This window comes from Haliotis rufescens, unplaced genomic scaffold, assembly GCF_023055435.1.
Source record: "Haliotis rufescens isolate VD_foot unplaced genomic scaffold, xgHalRufe1.0.p SCAF_16, whole genome shotgun sequence".
Classification (NCBI taxonomy): Eukaryota; Metazoa; Mollusca; class Gastropoda; order Lepetellida; family Haliotidae; genus Haliotis; species Haliotis rufescens.
Genome location: NW_025963846.1, coordinates 20103727 through 20125254, shown reverse-complemented (window position 1 = coordinate 20125254; position 21528 = coordinate 20103727). Strand labels below are relative to the sequence as shown.

General features: G+C 40.7%; 1 protein-coding gene across 3 annotated transcripts in view; it reads left to right on the top strand.

Moving 5' to 3' along the window:
* The window catches only part of LOC124121880 (beta-1,2-xylosyltransferase RCN11-like), a 138880-nt gene that overhangs the window by 61397 nt on the left and 55955 nt on the right, over nucleotides 1-21528 (top strand). The window contains exon 1 of one of the 3 annotated variants that reach the window (XM_046485024.2): nucleotides 12010-12031. The exons of the other annotated variants lie outside the window; for them this stretch is intronic. The gene's annotated coding sequence lies outside the window, so the exon portion shown is untranslated. Of the gene's footprint in view, nucleotides 1-12009; nucleotides 12032-21528 lie in introns of those variants that run through there. 3 annotated transcript variants of the gene reach the window in all.

Here is a 21528-nt window from a genome sequence, read left to right as displayed (position 1 = left end):
TGTAATATAAAACATATTTTCGAACATTTATTTTTTTGTTGCATGTTAATAGTACATGACATAAAAATGTGTTTGACTATGTCATGGGCTACTGTTCCGCAATGACATTCTATTTTAGGGCATCCTATTTTGACCATATTAGACAGAACATAAAACTTTGAAGGAAAATTGCCAAATGCTACTTTCATCACATCAGGCTAACCCTGACTGCGATTTTGCACGGGTGGCCAGTCGTTCTTAAGGTATCATAAACCTTTGTGGCTTTGAATCCCGGTTTGCCCCGATTATTTTATAGGTTTTTCAGCAATATTTTCGTTCTCTGGGTTTCACTAAAGTGGTAAACGTCTAAGACCTGTATCACTTCGGGATTTCCTCCCACATTAAGCTAACACGCCGTGATATAAATGAAAACGTGTTCAAAGTGGCGTTAACAAAACGCACTCATTAAAAGCAGGGTAATGGCTTGAGGACTAGTTCGGCAGTCATCAGACATTGCGAAATACAACGTACTGGGTAACTTAACACGGGGATCAGTAGATCAGTCAACACCATAGGTGACAGTACATCTCTGATGTTATTTGACATCTTGGGATGTTTGTTTGTTTTTTAACGCCGCACACAGCAATATTCCAGCTATATGACGGCGGTCTGTAAACAATCGAGCCTTGACCAGACAATCCAGTGATTGACATCATGAGCATCGATCCTCGCAATTGGGATACATACATCAACCAAGTCAGCTAGCCTGACCACCCGATTCCGTTAGTCGCCTTTTACGACAAGCATAGTCGCCTTTTTCGGCAAGCGTGGGTTGCTGAAGACCTATTCTACCCCAGATTTTAAGGGTCTCGTGGGATGTGGCCAGCTGGCGTTATGAACACAGTTCGAACCAACTTATGCTCTGTTGTTTGGAAAGATGCCATCAGACGAGGACTGTCAGAGATATTCATAAAGACGCCACAGTATCTGACGATATAGTTATTTTTATAACGAACAAAATCGAACTGATTATTGCTTTCCGAAAATATAAGACTCTTGCAAGAAGTTGACATTCGTAGTCATTCATAAAGCTGATATAGTTTGTTCCAGTGGTTGACAGGTAGCATTTCCTTTCTTTTACGTTCAAGTAAAAGTTTAACTCTGAGCAAGTGAGCCAAGATGAATGTTTAACCATGTTTTTGCATGTCTTTATCTACATGCCCATAGGGACTAAGGGGGGCAAGGGTGGCCCAGTCGTCTAAGGCGCCGCGATTCGCTGTGCAGAGTTGCGTCCCTTGGGCACGCCAGAAACCAATGATTGTGGGTTCGAATCCCGGTTCGCCCCGATTATGTTTCTAGGTTTGTCAGCACCATACTCGTGCTCGTGGGTTTCACCGAAGTGGTAAACGTCTGAGACCTGCATCACTTCGGGCTTTTCTCCCACATTAAGCTGACACGCTGTGATATACCTGGAAAACTGTTAAAAGCGGTGTTAAACCAAACTCACTCACTCACTCACTCACTTAGAGACTAAGCTTATGTCACGCTCGAGTCACGAAATACATGAACACATCTGCAACCAGCATTTTGACACATTTTATCTTAGCGTAGTTTAAGTGTTACTCCAAGACCTTTACAAGTGAACAAAGTCTTGTTCTCATTCGCAGAACATATCTGACTTTCATAACAATTTCTAAATTTATTTGCTCATTTCTTATTTTATTTGTTTGTTTGTTGTTTAACGCCGCATATGATGGCGGTCTGTAAATAATCGAGTCTGGATCAGACAGTCCAGTGATTGACATCATGAGCATCGATACACGTAATTGGGATACGATGACATGAATCAACCAAGTCAGCGAGCCTGACCACCCGATCCCGTTACTCGCCTCTTACGAAAGCATAGTCGCATTTTACGACAAGCATGGGTCCTGAAGACCTATTCTACCCCGGATCTTCACGGGTCATTTGATAAATTAAGCAGAACGTAGACCATAAGGGCCTTTTCATACCTTTTGAATACGATTTCTAAGATTTATTTCAACATATATGCACACAAGCCTCGGCCCTAACACACAGTAATCAATTATTCATCTAGAATTCCAATACCCTATGTTCAACAAGAAGATAAAACTCTAACTGTAAGCAGTACGTCCTGGTGGGTTTCCTGGCTGATGCTAACAGAAGCATATTAAGGACGGAAACGCCACATTTAGTTTTTACTTCTCACATCTCTGATGCGTACCTGCTGCACAAATGCACTCACTAGTTGTGTCCTTAAGCCGAAAAGCATGACTGTCGTGGATGATTAAACAACATGGCAGTAGGTATGTCGTGTGTGCTTTTGTGTCGAAGTAAATAATTAATCTTAGTATAAATCTAGAAGCCTCATTCTATGCAATCCGAAATATGTCTTTGACGTAATACTGTATTAATCTACAACTCTTGGAACAATAAAAATGTTTAAAAAAATTAAAAAAATCTAGAAGCCTCAAGACAACTTGAGTATCTCTATTGCACACAGAAAGCTGACACATTAGAATTGTCCCAGGTCAGCATATTGTAGCTACTGGAATTTCGGATGGAGGCATAAGTGTTGATGTCAAAGGTGGGCGTGGCTGTGTGACTGAAGTCATGGTTACTGTGGAAAACATAATCACCCCAAGGTAAATGAGTGCACACAGAATCAATAGACAAAAAGATTCCCATCAAGGGAATTTTTAAAACTAGGCAGACCTGATATGGATTGATTGCATTTCTTAGTTTATGACATCTTGTACATACATGGTGGTTATGTGGGCACATATAAGTGAGATAGTTTGTGTGGGTGGGGTGTATGGGTGGGGGTGTGGGGGTTGGGGAGTAGGCGAGTAAGTGGTTGACAGACCCCAAAGACCGAAGACCGTATCTTCATAGATCGCTGGCATTGATGTCCGAGATACCTGACACTCTCACTAAAACATGTAGTGAGTGAGTGAGTGAGTGAGTGAGTGAGTGAGTGAGTGAGTGAGTGAGGTTATATGCAGGTTCAGGTTTGTTAGGCATCATCATGGGCACACAACTATGTTTTTTGTACAACTATGCTTCAAAAACGACATTTTCAATCGGCAGCAGTCGCTGGATTGAATTAATGCTTTATACAGACAGATCCTACCAAAAGGCAAACATTCAGGATGTCCCAATCTTGCGAACATTTATCTTACTCTAAACTCCCTTTCACCGTAAACCGTCATCTCGCGACATCTAGAATCACTCCCCCTCACTCTGAACATTTATCTCGCAACATCGTGAACAACCCTCCTCTCTCTCAAATTTATCTTGTAACATCTAGAACCGCTCCCTATCAATGTCAAACTTTATCTGTCAACATCTAGGACCACCCTTCTCTCTAAAAAAATGATCTTTTAACACCTAGAACCACTCCCTATCAATGTAAAACTTTATCTGTCAACATCTAGGACAACCCTCCTCTCTCAAAAAATTATCTTGTAACATCTAGAACCGCTCCCTATCAATGTAAAACTTTATCTGTCAACATCTAGGACAACCTTCCTCTCAATGCAAACCTTTAATTTATCTTGCAATATATTAGGACCACTCTTCGTCTCTGTTACATTTATCTCGCAACATAAAGAACCACCCTCTCCATGTAATATCAGAACCAGTCCCTCTCAATTTATAACTTTATCTTGCAACATCTAGAATCACTCCTCCCTCACAACTCCCCCTCAACCATAAACTTTCATCCTGCAACATCTTTAATCACTCCCTTCCATTGTAACCCTTTATCTTGGAGCATCTAGAACTACTCCTCACAATGTAAAGCTATATTTTGCAACATCTAGAACCACTCCTCACACAAGTAAAGCTTTATCTTGCAACATCTAGAACCACTCCTCACAATGTAAAGCTATATTTTGCAACATCTAGAAACCACTCCTCAAAATGTAAAACTATATCTTGCAACATCTAGAACCACACCTCACACAAGTAAAGCTATATCTTGCAACATCTAGAACCACTCCTCACAATGTAGAGCTATATTTTGCAACATCTAGAACCACTCCTCAAAATGTAAAACTATATCTTGAAACATCTAGAACCACTCACTCTCAATGTAAAGCTATATCTTGCAACATCTAGAACCACTCCTCACAATGTGAAGCAATATTTTGCAACATCTAAAACCACTCCTCTCAATGTAAAACTATATCTTGCAACATCTAGAACCACTCCTCACAATGTAAAGCTATATCTTGCAACATCTAGAACCACTCCTCACAATGTGAAGCAATATTTTGCAACATCTAAAACCACTCCTCTCAATGTAAAACTATATCTTGCAACATCTAGAACCACTCCTCACAATGTAAAGCTATATCTTGCAACATCTAGAACCACTCCTCACAATGTAAAGCTATATCTTGCAACATCTAGAACCACTCCTCACAATGTAAAACTATATCTTGCAACATCTAGAACCACTCCTCACAATGTAAAGCTATATCTTGCAACATCTAGAACCACTCCTCTCAATGTAAAGCTATATCTTGCAACATCTAGAACCACTCCTCACAATGTTAAGCAATTTCTTGCAACATTTAGAGCCACTCCTCACAATGTTAAGCTATATTTTGCAACATCTAGAACCACTCCTCACAATGTGAAGCAATATTTTGCAACATCTAGAACCACTCCTCACAATGTAAAGCTATATCTTGCAACATCTAGAACCACTCCTCACAATGTAAAGCTATATCTTGCAACATCTAGAACCACTCCTCACAATGTAAAGCTATATCTTGCAACATCTAGAACCACTCCTCACAATGTAAAGCTATATCTTGCAACATCTAGAACCACTCCTCACAATGTAAAGCTATATCTTGCAACATCTAGAACCACTCCTCACAATGTAAAGCTATATATTGCAACATCTAGAACCACTCCTCACAATGTGAAGCAATATTTTGCAACATCTAAAACGACTCCTCACAATGTAAAACTATATCTTGCAACATCTAGAACCACTCCTCACAATGTAAAGCTATATCTTGCAACATCTAGAACCACTCCTCACAATGTAAAGCTATATCTTGCAACATCTAGAACCACTCCTCACAATGTAAAGCTATATCTTGCAACATCTAGAACCACTCCTCTCAATGTAAAGCTATATCTTGCAACATCTAGAACCACTCCTCACAATGTTAAGCAATTTCTTGCAACATTTAGAGCCACTCCTCACAATGTTAAGCTATATTTTGCAACATCTAGAACCACTCCTCACAATGTAAAACTATATTTTGCAACATCTAGAACCACTCCTCACAATAAAAAAAACGTTATCTTGCAACATCTAGAACCACTCCTCATAATGTAAAGCTATATCTTGCAACATCTAGGACCACTCCTCACAATGTAAAGCTATATCTTGCAACATCTAGAACCACTCCTCACAATGTAAAGCTATATCTTGCAACATCTAGAACCACTCCTCACAATGTAAAGCTATATCTTGCAACATCTAGAAACACTCCTCTCAATGTAAAGCTATATCTTGCAACATCTAGAACCACTCCTCACAATGTTAAGCTATAATTTGTAACATCTAGAACCACTCACTCTTACTGGTGACATTTATCTTACAACATCTTGACCGCGCTTCCCATCTCTTCAGAACGAAAAATGCATCTATGATAATTTCAAATGCTGCAGTTTATAGCAGTTTGCAGCATTGATTCTTCATGAGCGCTGGCTTCAGCTAAGTCCACACGATTGACTGAAATACGAAAGACAATCAAATCAGAGCTCTGATAACTTGATCGAGCAATTTCGATTTGCCATGGCAACGGTGTATTTTATCTTTCATGTTTAACCATAGAACGCACCATACGACTAAGCTTCAAATGGCCATCTCAGTATTTTTCTTTGATTTATCAGCAATCAAGAGGATTTCTTTCTGTACAGAGGCCGCGGCGTTAAACCCAAGTCTTGATTATACAACAGTTCACTCAGTCACACTATCCCATGTGATCAAGTCAGATTGCCAGCAATCAGTACGTGTTCATAGGACAAGCGATTATGTGTGCACGATATATACTTTAACCCCTTGTCAATGGGATGTATGTTTAACATGGCGGATGGACATTGTACTGTCTGAAGCACATATATAATTTAACCCTAAGTCAATGGGATGTTTGTTCCACATAGCGCTTGGGCATTAAGGTAAGGTGAGGTGAGGTGTATTCTTGTATCGCTCCTCAGTAGCATATATGTCTCTAACATCGCCATTGCGCTTCCAGAAGCACCATACATATTTTTACAACCCTAAGTACTATATTATAGTACTATATATAATGTAACCCTCTTCCATAGGGACCGCCTCCGTGGTCTTGTGGTAGAGCGTCCGCCCGGAGAGCGAAAGGTCCGGGGTTCGATCCCCGGCCGCGTCATACCAAAAGACGTTAAAAGATGGTACTTGTTGTTACCCTGTCTGGCGCTTGGCATTAAGGGGCTGAAACAAGGACTGGTCGGCTCGGAGTCAGTATACTGTGTCTGAGTGGGGTATTCTTGTTAAACGGCGGCATGGTATCTCAGTGAGCTAGCACTATAAATCGGCATCAGTCCGGACTAGTACAAGCAGCCACACACACACATGTGCATGCACGTCGTTATATAAGTGCAATAATCTTGGACGCGACGTTGAACCCCATTTCACCTCACCTCACCTCTTCAATAGGATATATGTTTCACATATCCAGGGGCGGTCGGGTAGCCTAGTGGTCAAAGCGTTCGCTCGTCACGCCTAACACCCGGGTTCGATTCCCGACATCGGTACAATATTTGAAGCCCATTTCTTATGTCCCCCGCCGTGATATTGCTGGAATATTGCTAAAAGCGGAGTAAAACCATACCCACACACTCACATATCAACATTGCGCTACCTGAAACACGATATACAATTTTACAACCCATTGTCATTAGATGTATCATTCACATGTCGACATTGCGCTACGTGAAGTACTATATATTATTTAACCCTTCTGGAAAGGATACATGTTTCACGTATCGACATTTCGCTGCACGGTATATAATTTAACCCAATGTCAATACCATGTATGTTTCACATAGACATGTAATGTATGAGCTAAGAGTGGTATTTAAGAACTCGCAGATGTTTGATAAGAGGTCTTGAAGCCATGTTGCCAACAGTCACTTCCTACCGAGACGTAATTACCGCGAGTACATTCCAAATGACAGAAATCAGAGGAGCCAGGTCATTTACAGGGTGATCAACTTCAAAAGCCAGGGATCTAGATTATCTTGATAAGAGCAACAGGAGCGGATCTTAAAGCTAGGACTAAATTGTAGATAAGAAGAGTAAGGCCGTCAAATAATAAGATCCTATTTCACTTGCTCTCCTGCATGACATTGTACGTTCATATGTACACTACAGTGTACGTACAATTGTAGATAACTTTTCATACCCAGTTGTCTTTGACGTGAAAAACGTATTTTAAAAATCTGAAGATGTTTCCTGTACAATGAATGAATGAATGAATGAATGAATGAATGTCAAAACTGTCATCATTTGACTAACCTAATCACTACAGAGTGCGCCTTGCCTACAGTGAGAAATAAACAAGACTAGTTTGGTGTTTAAACCTTTATTCATTGCACAGTTTCAACAATAGCATCACAAGAAGTCAAATCTTCCAAAGGATCCATGTATAGAATTGTTTTAACCGATTGTTGAAAAGACCCCAACAATACATTAATACTGACAAAAGATGGAAACGTTTGGCGAATTTTTTTTAAGTTCATAATTTACCAAATGAAACATGCAGACGGAGGAAAATACCATAAAGAGGAAGAGAATGATCTCTCTACCGATTATAAGACATAGGAGATGAACTTCACTATTTCTTTATCTGTCCTTCTATTGAAATAGTGACTGCTCGGAAAAGGTGTTTATGACATATTGTTGTATGTACAGGTGTAACTAAAGTTCACTCAGTCCATCTCCGGCTGCTAATAGTGTCAGACACAATTCCCTATTTGACTTGTGTGATATGTTTCCGTGTGATTTTAGGTGAACAATTGATTTGCCTTTGCATGTGTTTGTGACGGGTGCCACCTTTTCGCGAACACTTGGTATTATCACTATTTGATAGTGATTCATAAACACATGCTCATGATATAGTCGGAATCGTACAATCGACTCTCGATTTTTTATGAATATGGAAAAAAAATCGATTTTATACAAGTAGAAGATAGACAAATTCAGTTTATTTGTAATCAAAACATCAGAGAAGATGGATTAAAATAGGTTAATCTCGTTCCATTCTCTCTTTGAAAGTAAGCTTGCTGTTGGTGTTTTTCTCGCTTTTCATCTCTCTGGCTGTTCAAAGGTAACTGACAAACACTAACACACTTTTTAAAATGAAAAACAAATATGTCAGTCATGTTGTTTTCAAAATATAAGCGAAGACGAGATTACAATATTTGAGAGTCACTCGGTTTCCGGTTGCTATTGAAGCTGATAAAAGCTCTAAAGACATGAACCATTTATGGATAGTAACGACGTTTCATGGCTAGTCCTTGTTCCTTCATCAGGCGTATGTGATGAAAGGGACAAGAAGTGGCTCTGAAACATTACAAGCAAGAAAGACATTGTCATCCATGAAGGTTCCCCGTCTTCATGTTCTTTCAAATTTAAGCTACTTCAAAATGCCTCTTAAAGACGGTGGGATAGCCAAGTGGATAAAACGTTCCCTCGTCACACTGAAGGCCCGGGTTCGATTCCAAAATGAGTACAATGTGCAAAGCCTATTTCTTGTGTCCACTGTCGTGATATTGCTGAACTAGTGCCAACAGCACCGTAAAAACATACTCACTCACTCTCAAAGACGTAATACAAACTAGTATAAGATGGATCTAAGCATACACACTGCTTAATACTTAGATACAAACAAGGACATATTCGAACCTATTTTAGAAGATCAACTGGCAATACAAGTTGCTTTTATATGAATCTGTGCTGGCAATACAGAAACTCCTCACAGTAGTTAGATTCTTTGAATAGTCCAGTTCATTTTCGTTAAAACGGGGCGGTCGGGTAGCCTAGTGGTTAAAGCGTTCGCTCGTCACGCCGAAGACCCGGGTTCGATTCCCGACATGGGTACAATGTGTGAAGCCCATTTCTGGTGTCCCCCGCCGTGATATTGCTGGAATATTGCTAGAAGCGGCGTAAAACTATACTCACTCACTCACTCACTCGTTAAAACGGGATGGTGTTGGTCTTATGCACTGAAGATGTATAACACTGTAGACAAAGGGAGAATGCACCGTTACCATTTTTAGGTGACGTGGTGGGTTCTTATCGGCTCCCTGTCTACTGAGTGCATGTGGTATGGAGTATTAGGCGCTGAAATTGGAAGCGCTTACACCCGAAATAGAACTTACCTAGCACAATCAAAAGGAACATTCGTAGAGGAAACAGATTAAAATGTCATACCATAATTTTGCAGGTGGTGACATTTACATTGAGTGGGAATTTCCGTTGAAGTGTATGACCCAACACTTAAAACAATGGGTTGGTTATGACAGGCACCTGATGCCGTCTTCGGAACAGCGAAAGGAAGCCCGGTAATGGATTTGTAACATTAATATTTACGATATCCAGTCTGACAACTTCTGTATCACCAATGAATACACCTGCGTTCAAACAGTTCACTCTTATGGAACAATTCATCATTGGCTTCTTCTATTGACTGGCCCTCAACAATAATTACTATGTGAAAGGTTCGTTCCATTTCAGACTGAAAATCATACGCTTCTGGTGGCATTAGTTAGTTATCATCTTGACTGTTGTGATGTGTACCATTATTCAACAAATTGATTGAGCACTGTTGGCCACATTTGGTATGTCTGGACAATGTCATCATATATGCCAATGCCTACGTTAACATGTTCATCAATGGTCCTTCAAGATTGAGTGAGTGAGTGAGTGAGTGAGTGAGTGGGTGGGTGGGTGGGTGTGTGAGTGAGTGAGTGAGTGAGTGAGTGAGTGAGTGGGTGGGTGGGTGGGTGAGTGAGTGAGTGAGTGAGTGAGTGAGACAACTTGAGTAGCTCTATTGCACACAGAAAGCTGACACATTAGAATTGTCCAAGGTCAGCATATTGTAGCTACTGGAATTTCGGATGGAGGCATAAGTGTTGATGTCAAAGGTGGGCGTGGCTGTGTGACTGAAGTCATGGTTACTGTGGAAAACATAGTCACCCCAAGGTAAATGAGTGCACACAGAATCAATAGACAAAAAGATTCCCATCAAGGGAATTTTTAAAACTAGGCAGACCTGATATGGATTGATTGCATTTCTTAGTTTATGACATCTTGTACATACATGGTGGTTATGTGGGCACATATAAGTGAGATAGTTTGTGTGGGTGGGGTGTGTGGGTGGGGGTGTGGGGGTTGGGGAGTAGGCGAGTAAGTGGTTGACAGACCCCAAAGACCGAAGACCGTATCTTCATAGATCGCTGGCATTGATGTCCGAGATACCTGACACTCTCACTAAAACATGTAGTGAGTGAGTGATTGAGTGAGTGAGTGATTGAGTGAGTGAGTGAGTGAGTGATTGAGTGAGTGAGTGAGTGAGTGAGTGAGTGAGTGAGTGAGTGAGTGAGTGAGTGAGTGAGTGAGTGAGTGAGTGAGTGAGTGGGTGGGTGAGTGAGTGAGTGAGTGAGTGAGTGAGTGAGTGAGTGAGGTTTCCGCCATATCATGGCGAAGTAGGCTTCACACCAGGGAAATCGAACCCTGGCTTTCGAACGAATGCTTTAACCATCAGGCATATTCATAATAATCTTACCGTCAACCAGGTTAAGCGTTGGCGGAGGGGGTAGTCTTGTTTAAGCCGTGATATTGCTGGAATATTGCTAAAAGCGGCGTAAGACCATACTCACTCATTCAATCAGGTTGGCTTGTCTGTAAAACTAAACGATCGACATTGCAAGCACCTTTGTGTTTGGTTTGACTATGTTAGGTTACACCCATGGCAACAGTCAATGTTCTACACAATCAATCCTTGTGTTATTTTCTACGATGAACCGGGCCAAATTGAAAGGGACACATGCAGAAGTATTACGTAAACCAAGCTCACTAAAACCTGACCAGCATCTTCAAGAGAAACCTCTCGGGAATACATAACGTTGAAGAACCAGATAACTAGGGACACAATCGTAATTGCAATTTACTCAAGGGCAAACACAAAATAAAAAAGCCAATTTGCTCGGAAACCCAATGAGAGGATGCGCAATGGGTCTTCGGGCAAGACGTGGTCGTGATCTTCCGGTAAATATAAGACGTCTACGCAAGAGAATCACCAGTCTCGAATTTCCGCGGGAACAGATTACAAAGGGCGTAAAGGTAAAATAGCTGTGAATAATATATGAATGGATCACTGAAAATCAGTGATGATACCAAGTGTTCGCGAACAGGGTAAGCATCATTGTCTGCCCTGTCGGTAGCACCCGCCACTCACACAATTTGCACAAAATGTGTGTGTTACCTGACGCCTCACTGCAACACTCCAACAGCATCAATCCTAAAACATTAAGGCTAAAATACAGTCATTTTGGTCACTTTCAGCCAAGCATATGATACAGTAACTGTAAACAGACCTTGTCTGTGGCATATATTTTGGTGGAAAATAGTGAATGCTATTCCATAATCAAATATCCCTCACACTTTAATGTTTCTTTATGTGAACCGTCGTGTTAAACGTGCATTGTTTCATTGCATGTTGTCTGAGGCAGTCCAGAATGTGTTTAGCCATGTGACGGCTGTCTCAAGGGAGAACAGACATTCAAGTGATCGACAAGAAAATGCAGTGACACGATAGCGCATTAACTGATATTGATGAAACTAAAAGCCCAGGGACTTGAGTCCACAAGCAGACACGCCTATAGTCTACAAGCAGAAACATCGACCCAGTTCAGGAAAACATAAAACTTCAACGCCAGATGATAACTACGTGCCCCGTTGAAGGTAGGATTGAGCTCTGGATTTCATTATATTTATTGGATTCGAAATACTCATAGGTTTCAGGCATAAGGGACGCAACTCTCCACGGCGAATTGCAGCACCTGGGGCGACGTGGTCTCTGGTGTCCACGTCACTTAAAGACATTGTGCCCCTTCATTCGTCGCTCCACATGATCACTGGGCGTCAACTATCTTGTTTAACCTATGAATTCACATGTTGACATCAGAGGGTTCTTTGGGACATTCTTGACAAAAGGCCATGCATTTTTCTCGTAGTAGCAGTAAAAGCAGTCGAAGAAGAAAAGTAGTAGTAGTAGTAGTAGTAGTAGCAGTAGTAGTAGTAGTAGTAGTAGTAGTAGTAGTAGTAGTAGTAGTAGTTGTTGTTGTTGTTTTGTCAGTTTGTTTGTTTGAGGCAGATCCAGCAATATTTCAGCTATATGACGGCGGTCTGTATATAACCAGGTCCGGGCAAGACAATCCAGTGGTTGACATCATGAGCATCTATCCACACAATCGGGATACGATGACATGCATCAACCAAGTCATCGAGTCGCACCTTCCGATCCCGTTAGTCGCCTCTTACGACACGCGTGTGTTGCTGAAGACCTATTCAAACTCGGATCTTCATGGTTGGTAGCAGTAGTGGTAGTGGTGGTAGTAGCAGTCACAGCAGTAGTAGTAGCTAAGTAGGTTGTCATGCGTGTTGGCTTATTGGGCTTCACACACAATATTGTGCGGTATGTTTGGTTCCAATGTGAGTATGGCAATCCAACAACCAAACGCAGGGACACCTTATTTCAGGAGTTATCATTTTGTTTGCTCTTCAATTGCCAATTCGTCGAATATTCTCCAAGAAACTTCATTAGTATGCATCAGTTCAACGTTCTAGGAATATTGCATTGCAACGACGTGCCAAAGAATCACAAAACATGGTAAGCCACCATTTACGAATATTCATCTACGTGCATTTCGCTACGTAATTATACCGCCTATGATAGGAGTGTATAGCAATGAAAGAGGTGGCATAAAGATTATATTGGTCGTGTGAATGTTGTTTTAGAAAGAAACGCCTTCTCATTTGTAAAGAATTCATTTCCCGAGGCATCGATTCAAAGAGCTCATTAAAATTCTGAATTCAGTGTTGATGGCTAAGGCGTCACATTTTATTAAACGTTTGGAACTGAATTGAAACTTGTGAACCCAATTATTCGACGCAAACTTGAAATTTTAAACCAGGCAATGCGGCAGTGAGAGAGAATGCTTCATGAATGAGTTCTATTGATCCATCATATACTGTAGGACTGAGAGTATTGTATAGCAGCGTTCAATGTAATTTAGACTGGTCGTCATAGCGCTTTCCACGAAGTTGTTCTTTCAGTTTAGGAAACAGGTGGAAATCACTTGGTGCCAGGTCTGGCGAGTATGGAGGGTGAGGAAACTCTTCGAACCCATATTGTCGCACAGCAGCCTTTGCAAGTCGACAGGCGTAAGAGGCATTGTCATGAAAAAGTAGAACTCCGGCAGTTTCTGAGTAGTCAACAAGGATCACACACTTTGCATCCAAGAATACAGTGGCCATAACTTTCATAACTTTCCACTGATCTTAAAGATTTGAATTTCTTTGGTGCCGGAGAAATGGAATGGCGCCATTCCATGGATTGACGTTTTGACTTGGGATCATAGTGGTAGACCCGTCTTTCATCGCCCGTTACTAATCTCTTTTTGAATTTGACGAAATCCTCCTCAATTTGCTTTAACTTTTCTCTGGCAATGTCAGTTCTTTTTACCTTAAGATCAGAAGTTAGAAACTCTGGCACCCAACGCGCAGATATCTTATTCATCTGTAATTCGTCATTAATAATAATTTCAGTGGATTCATGTCTTAGACCTGTGTCTTTCTCAAGTTCAGCAATGGTAATACGTCTAACTGACAGTAGAAGTTTGTCCATTGCCTTGATTGAATCATCATTGCGGGACGTCCAGACCAAGGGTCATCATTTAGGCTTGTTCTCCCAGCCTTAAACATAGCTGCCAAACGTTTAACAGTGGAATAGTTAGGGTACTTATCCCCATACACTTGTGACATGCGGTCACGAATTTCTTTGGGAGTACTTTTCTCTGAAGTCAAAAACGTGGATGACTGTTCCAGACACGTTCTTTTCCATTTCTGTGTCCATTTGGACCCCTACCACATTCAACTGGCTGTCACTAATATACAAACGGCCTCAACAGACCAAATGCACTTGTAATGAACTACTCAAATAATGTACTACATTGACTAGTTCCCTGAGTTATGGCCCATAGTAGAAAGTTAGGCAGGCTTAGAACTTTTTTACCAGCACTCGTATGAGCCCAATATTAGTCGGTGGATCAAGCGTGGGGAAACAAAGTTTGAAGTGCTTACGGGAGTTACCCCGAAATTAATGTTTTGAAACTTCGAGACCTTCCTTAGTCGTGGATTATAGAATCCAAGACATGACTTACCCAGTCTACAGTGTCACCCATTAACATTTAACATGCTAGGCAGGGCCGTGCGTGGCAGGCTGATGCGTTGCTCGCAGGGCAAGAATGGGCAAGGCGCATTGCGTGACTTCTTTGAAGAAAGTCAGAAAACAAACCTCCCGTTCGTGATGGTGTCGGCCGTTGTCTGAATGATTGAAACTCTTTGACGTCTTCTAACCACAAAACAACAGGGGAGGCGATTTAATTTTCAAGTGTCATTGTTAATTAACGAGAATCTTGATCACTGACAATGAGAGTTTGTCGAATGTGTATGTTCAGAGTCTTAGGAGCGGCAGTATTCTGAGTCAATGAGTCACTGAATTTTAATAGGATTCGTGTTTAGTCATGCTATAGGTAATTGGCGCGACGCGTTGCGTGTTAAAGAAGGTTATGACATCGAAAGTTGTGTCATTATTTCCAGTATGGAACAGATATTTCATCACAGGGTTCGTGATTGACCTGACCTGACAAAGCTCACTTGTGTTTGAGCAGCTCGGAAAATGTCAGCTTTGTCAAATCATTCGATGAGGTGAGGTGAAATCGGGTTTAACGTCGCATTCAAGGCTATGCACGTGTTTGCTCGTTTGTCTGTGGCTGCTTATAATAATCTGGATTTATGCCGTTTTTAAGTGCTATTCCATTGAGACAACACACCGCAGTTTAACATGGATACCCCACTCAGGCACAGTATACTGACTCCGAACCGAACAGTCCTTGTTTTAGCCACATTATACCGAACGCCGGAAGGGTAACAACAAGTACCATCTTTTAACGTCGTTTGGTATGACGCGGCCAGGGAATCGAACAATAACCCTTTTTCCTGGCTGACGCCTTATCCACTTGATGAGATAACAATTCTATTTCAGAATTATATATATTATACGATATGACAGAAGTATTGCTGATTATCAAGCATACATGTTGATGTGACATCACTTAGATATTGCTGACTACGATATGGCTGAAATATTGCTGATTATCAAGCATACATGTTGATGTGACATCACTTAGATATTGCTGACTACGATATGGCTGAAATATTGCTGATTATCAAGCATACATGTTGATGTGACATCACTCAGATATTGCTGACTATGATATGACTGAAATATTGCTGATTATCAAGCATACATGTCGATGTGATATGACTTAAATATTGCTGACTATGATATGACTGAAATATTGCTGATTATCAAGCATACATGTCGATGTGATATGACTTAAATATTGCTGACTATGATATGACTGAAATATTGCTGATTATCAAGCATACATGTTCATGTGACATCACTGAAATAGTGCCGACTATGATATGACTGAAATATTGCTGATTATCAAGCATACATGTTGATGTGACATCACTTAGATATTGCTGACTACGATATGACTGAAATATTGCTGATTATCAAGCATACATGTTGATGTGACATCACTTAAATATTGCTGACTATGATATGACTGAAATATTGCTGATTATCAAGCATACATGTTGATGTGACATCACTTAGATATTGCTGACTACGATATGGCTGAAATATTGCTGACTATGATATGACTGAAATATTGCTGATTATCAAGCATACATGTTGATGTGACATCACTTAGATATTGCTGACTACGATATGACTGAAATATTGCTGATTATCAAGCATACATGTTCATGTGACATCACTTAAATATTTCTGACTACGATATGACTGAAATATTGCTGCCTCTCAAGCATATATGTGGATGTGACACAAGACACATGTCACAAAAACCCGTACCTTGTTGATCTTTTTCGACAGCGCAGTTTTAAAGGCATTGTAATAGTTTGTGCCCGTTATGTCCGGGGAAGCTCTCAATGCCAGAAACAGCACTCAGTTCTTCCTCTTCCTAGTTGGAATGAGGCCAGACCCATGGCCATGGGGCCACGAACAATTCGGGTGTTTCCGGACAAGCCAGCGACAATTTACGAAATTAGACGAACTGTACCGTACCACGAATGCAGATGGAAATTGATTATTCTGCTCTCCTGGCTTTCCACTGTTTTCAATTTGATATTGGGAATCTTTCCGAGTTTTGTCCCTAATCTAACAAGGTTGCAATTAGCATTTCAGGCAGTTCTTGACTCGAGTCTGGAAATAGTCTGGTGGAGGTGCCAGTCGATGAGGTCATTAGGTCGAGTAGGAATACAGACACATTGAACTGTATTAACGTCTGCTAAACTTGATTCTGTCTGCAAGACATAATTAACAGTTCCTGGACGCGGCTGGAGCCGTAGGGTTGGAGGATGAACGGAGGGTGGGAAGATGGTGTATTGGGGTGTTGGTAGCGTCGGGATAGTGGGTGATGGACGATATGGGGGCAAATATGGCTTTTGGAAAGGTTGTGGTCTGAAATTATAGATTTTATCCGCGTCCCGTCTGGGCGATCGATACAATGTGCTCGGACACCGGTTTTTCAGTAATGCCACGCAGAGCAGCGACGTGCTTATTTTGAAGTCTGTGGCGTTCTGTGGTGTATTAACAACGGTACTTCAGAGAGTGTAATATAACGGTCGCATATTTCCACTCGTAGAAACAGTGATCAGACGTTCAGGGTCAGTGAGTAAGTGAAATGTTGCGACAGTTTAGTGAAGATGGAGATCCCAGTAGACACCCAGGACTCATAGTTCCTCCTTTTAGGTAGAAGGGGCGGTGGGATCGCCCAGTGGTTAAAGCGTTCGCTCTTCACGCCGAGTAGCCGGGTTCGATTGCCCACATGGGTACAATGCGTTAAGCCCATTTCTGGTGTCTCCCTGGAATATTTCTAAAAGCGGCGTAAAACCATACTCGCTCACTCACGTTTAGCTTGGATCGAGCTATTAAGAAATAATTATTAGGTTTTAAACGATCGGATGTATATGTTTTGGGGCGTGTTTCAATGTGTTTGACTATTGGGGTCATTGTTAAACACTATTGTGAGACTATTTCAGAGATTATCAATTGTATAGTGATACTATTCAAATGGTTAAACACAATTTTGTGACACGATTTCAATAGTCAGACACAATATTGGGATACTATGTCATTGGTTTTCACAATATTGTGACGCAATACAAGTAAGTTATCAATAAAGAAGTTGAATATCCATAGAATTATCTCCCTTGTTCGTCATACAAACTTCTAAGTTCCACTTCAAGAATACACAGTATTATAATACTATTTTAAAAGTTAACCTCAGTATTATGATACTATTTTTCAATGGTAATAGACAATATTGCGATACATTTGTAATGTCCGATACAATTTCCTATTTTGACTTACACCATATGTTCCCGAGGGTTTTTTGAGGCAGCTGAACAATTGACTTGCCTTTGCATGTATTTGTGACGGATGTCCCCGGTGAGGTAAGATACGTTCATCATTTAGCGAACACCTGGTATCATCACTACTTGATAGGGATTCATAAACACATGCTCATGATATAGTCGGAAACGTGAAATCGACTCTGTTTGGGCAGAGATTTCTTACGGGTTTTATCACTATCATTATACTCATTATTATGATACAATTGTCATGGTTATACAACGTATTTTCTTCAATGGCTACAGTTCTATAATAGCAGGATTGAATTTTAACCATATTTGTCGAAAATGCTTAAAATAGGAGCATCCAACTTCCAGGTGGAATCAGACCGAGAAGAAACCCATTAACATAATTACTGACATCATCCGGCAAAACTGATTTATTCTGTATAATGGCAATAAATGAATTATTTTAAAAAAACCACCTGTCACTGAATCATTACTCCTACATCATATAACTCATAGCAAAATGTCACAACGGGGTCCTTTTCTTTTAAAATGCTTAGTTTCATGACTGGATGGCGTCAACATTGTAAGACATGCATAAAGAGCCCTAACCATGCTAACAGCTATCAATATAATAGTTGTTATCATGCTAACAGCTATCAATATAATAGTTGTTATCATGCTAACTGCTATCAATATAATAGTTGTTATCATGCTAACTGCTATCAATATAATAGTTGTTATCATGCTAACTGCTATCAATATAATAGTTGTTATCATGCTAACTGCTATCAATATAATAGTTGTTATCATGCTAACTGCTATCACTTTAATAGTTGTTATCATGCTAACTGCTATCAATATAATAGTTGTTATCATGCTAACTGCTATCAATATAATAGTTGTTATCATGCTAACTGATATCAATATAATAGTTGTTATCATGCTAACTGATATCAATATAATAGTTGTTATCATGCTAACAGCTATCAATATAATAGTTGTTATCATGCTAACTGCTATCAATATAATAGTTGTTATCATGCTAACTGATATCAATATAATAGTTGTTATCATGCTAACTGATATCAATATAATAGTTGTTATCATGCTAACAGCTATCAATATAATAGTTGTTATCATGCTAACAGCTATCAATATAATAGTTGTTATCATGCTAACAGCTATCAATATAATAGTTGTTATCATGCTAACAACACGACAACACGACATGCTGTGAACGCCCAAGTTTCAAGGTCACATAAACAAGGGAAATAGTTCTAATGTCTTATTTCAAGAGTCGATGTGTATTTTAAACACATGGACTTGCTGCAACCGCTCATTACTGTAAACTACGTGTGATTTTGCTAATTATATAAAGACGTGTAATGGAAGTAGAAATGAGAGCAAAACAAGGGCCATAACTATGTTAATCAGGTTCTGATCAGTCCAATTTTCGATCACGATGTGTAATGAGCAGGATAAAGGCGTCTGTCTAATAACAAAATAACCGCTACGGACATGTATAATGAGCATGTTAAGATTTCAGAAAGGCAAATTATTATCCTATAATTTTAGTTTTCGAACTCCGTGCGTATTTTCTTTCCGTTAATACACACACTGAAATGTTTTTACCACAAATAGTTATGTGTTTACAGGTATTTGAGCCAACGAGATGATGATGATGATATAGGCTGAATGTCCACATAGTTTTACTACCATCCGAAGACAATATGTATATTTGTCATCATTTATTTGTGGACTTGCGTTTTGTTCCATTGTTTGTTGTGTTCACGGAGAAACGTTCAGGACGAACAGCACAAGAAAATGTGAGCCGTGAGTCAGTGCATTACAGGTCATATCACACAATTACAAGACTAGGTTCCCCTTCGGTCGGCGCAACCGCGCGTTATTACAACTCCCATTTCGTTATATCAGCTAACATGGCCAATGATTTTTTTGAGTAAACAAGAACCTAATCAACTGTGGACTGTGTTGATCACGTGCTTGTCAGTTCTTTAATATAAACTGGGCGGCAAAAGAAAGTATAGGTCGAGTTCCATGATCGATAAAAAAATAACAAGAAGAGGTTTTGTTGTGAATTATAATATAATCTAGGGAGGGGTAACAAATGATTGAGCAACCACAGTTTGAATGAAATTGTGCAATCACATGTAATGTAAACTCAAGGTAAACAATTGTGGGATAAGAAATTTCATTTTCAAAAGTTGTCTGAAATCTCACCAAAACATTGTCAGACTCACTACAAGTTCATTGTCGACACAGTTGCCTTCAATAGCGTGTATGACCTCCAGCTGCCTCAATGCATGCTGTGATACGCCGCCTCGTCGATGACGTCAGTCTTCTGATCTCCACAAATACCGCCCCACACCATGACACCTCCCCCGCCGAATGGATGGACCTCTCGAATACACGCCGGAGCCAAACGTTCCCCTCTGCGTCGATAAACTCGTTCTCTGCCGTCATTTCGAAACAAGTTAAACCGACTTTCATCAGTAAACAGCACTCGACGCCAATTTCTCACTTGCCAGCGTCGAACCTGCCTCGCCCATCGCAGTCTCAGGCGTCGATGTTGAGCAGTCAGTACCATTCCTCGGAAAGGACGATACGCTCGGATTCCAGCAGCACGAAGTCGTCGTAATACTGTACGTTGGCTAATTGGATGTCCCAACGCTGTTGTTGCCGTCGCCGTTACGAATCTGTTACGCAGGTAAATGAGCCGTATCTGACCGTCTTCCAGTGGTGTTGTCACTCGGGGTCGTCCGGTTCTAGGCCTGTCCTGTGTCCTCCCTGTCTGCCTGTACCGTTTGATCAGCCTGGCTACTGTCAATGGTGTACAACCAAACCTTCTGGCAATTTGGACCTGTGTTGCCCCAATTTCGGCCATACCGATCTCTCTCTCTCTCTCTCTCTCTCTCTCTCTCTCTCTCTCTTCTCTCTCTCTCTCTCTCTCTCTCTCTCTCTCTCTCTCTCTCTCTCTCTCTCTCTCTCTCTATGCCATAGGCGGGAAACCTGTTTCAACATTTTTTTGTCACCGCACAAGCACCGTCAAAGGTGGCGCGTTCGAGTGAGGTGTTTTTTGGTACCTGTTCCTGGGCAGTCATATTCCCAATACCCACTTTCCACTAGTTATCGCTGTTTTTAGGAAAATTACAAATTGCCAACCTATACTTTCTTTTGCCGCTTAGTTTATGATTGGAAGTACAAACCAATACCTTCCTTGATGCGTATCTCTCTTTACACAATTCTAAAATTTTAAAAATATCCGATACCGTTCGGCTTGGCAAAGATGAAACCTCATCAACAAAAATATGAGTGAGTGAGATGGGTTTAACGCCGCTTTTAACAGTATTGCAGTTATATCGCGGCGTGTCAGCTTAATGTGGGAGGAAAGCCCGAAGTGATGAAGGTCGCAGACGTTTACCACTACGGTGAAACCCTCGAGCACGGGTATGGTGCCGACAAACCTAGAAACATAATAGGGGCGAACCGGGATTCGAACCCACAATCATAGGTTTCTGGCGTGCCAATAGGACGCGCATTTGCACAGCGAATCGCGTCGCCTTAGACGACTGGGCCACCCGTGCCCCCGACGCAATATGAAGTTTGACCAATATTTATAACAAATTCGGGATCAGTCATCACAGAAGCACACGATGTCATGTCATTCCAGAGTGACAATCAAGTCTGTTTCAACTGTGAGA